The sequence below is a fragment of the Silene latifolia genome, chromosome Y (assembly GCF_048544455.1).
Source record: "Silene latifolia isolate original U9 population chromosome Y, ASM4854445v1, whole genome shotgun sequence".
Taxonomy (NCBI): Eukaryota; Viridiplantae; Streptophyta; class Magnoliopsida; order Caryophyllales; family Caryophyllaceae; genus Silene; species Silene latifolia.
This window is the reverse complement of record NC_133538.1, coordinates 54,244,713-54,245,911: the sequence shown is the minus strand read 5'-3', so window position 1 is coordinate 54,245,911 and position 1,199 is coordinate 54,244,713. Positions and strand designations below refer to the sequence as shown.

The following is a 1,199-nucleotide window of genomic DNA, read 5'->3' as shown; positions in this document are numbered from 1 at the left end:
TCTTAATGTGGTCTAGTATGTTGTTGATGGTGATGTCTTTGGCTTGGCTATCTTTTTGCATTTGGGTGAAAAATTCTTGTTGATTCTTTTGCATTTTGAAGACCGCTTTTTGAACATCAAACCTTTGGTCATTGGGTTGATTGTAAGAAGGTTGATTTTTATAACCTTGACTTTGGTTGTAAAAGGGTCTTTGAGCTTGATTTCTCATTGGAGGTGGGGTGTATGTTGATTGAGGGTTTTGAACATTTTGGCTCTTGTATGAAAGATTTGGATGGAATTTGAAATTCTCATTGTAATAATTGGAATAAGGGGTGCCACTTTTGTATGCTTGGAAAGCACTTACTAGTTCACTTGTTCCACTACATCCACTTTGGTCATGTCCCAAAGTTCCACAACTCTCGCATACTCCACTTGGAATTGAGGATGATGCCACCATAGCATTAACATGTTGTTTGGGTGATTTGGAAGGTTCATCAAGCTTAGCCATGGCCTTCTCACAATTCAAATTGATGGTGTCAATATAAGCACTTAGTTGAGCACCCAATTGAGTGATGGAATCTACCTCATGCTTTCCTCCTCTAGTAAACTTTCGAGGCTTACTATATTGTGAATTGTGAACCGCCATCTCTTCGATTATGGCCCATGCTTGATTGTCATAAAATTCGGTGAACATCCCATAGGATCCCATATTGATAATGTTGCGGGAGTCTTCATATAGACCATTCCAAAATTGTTGCACAAGGAACCACTCCCTAAGTCCATGGTGTGGACAAGAACGACAAGTGTCCTTAAATCTCTCCCATGCTTCATACAATGATTCCTCATCGCTTTGCTTGAACCCGGTGATTTGGGCTCTCAACATATTGGTCTTCTCCGGAGGATAGAATTTCTTATAAAAAGCAAGTGCTAACGTCTTCCATGATCAATACCAAGGGTGGCCTTGTCTAGGCTCTTCAACCATTGCTTTGCGGTACCAATCAAAGAAAAAGGAAATAATACCCATCGGATTTGGTCTTGAGTAACTCCGGTTTGAGAAATCGCATCACAATAGTCACAAAAAGTTTCCATATGTTAATGAGGTTCTTAACTAGCATCCGTCCAAATTGACTTATCTCAACAAGTTATATGAATACGGATTTGGCAATGAAATTACCGGTTAAATGTGGTGGTGTAGGAGTACCATTTGCTAGGTTCTCCGC

General features: G+C 39.9%; 1 non-coding gene across 1 annotated transcript; it reads left to right on the top strand.

Moving 5' to 3' along the window:
* Positions 1 to 755: 755 nt before the first annotated feature.
* Positions 756 to 862, top strand: LOC141636456 (small nucleolar RNA R71). Its single transcript, XR_012541064.1, has one exon. It is a non-coding gene; the product is annotated as a small nucleolar RNA R71 (small nucleolar RNA).
* The last annotated feature ends 337 nt before the right edge of the window (positions 863 to 1,199 follow it).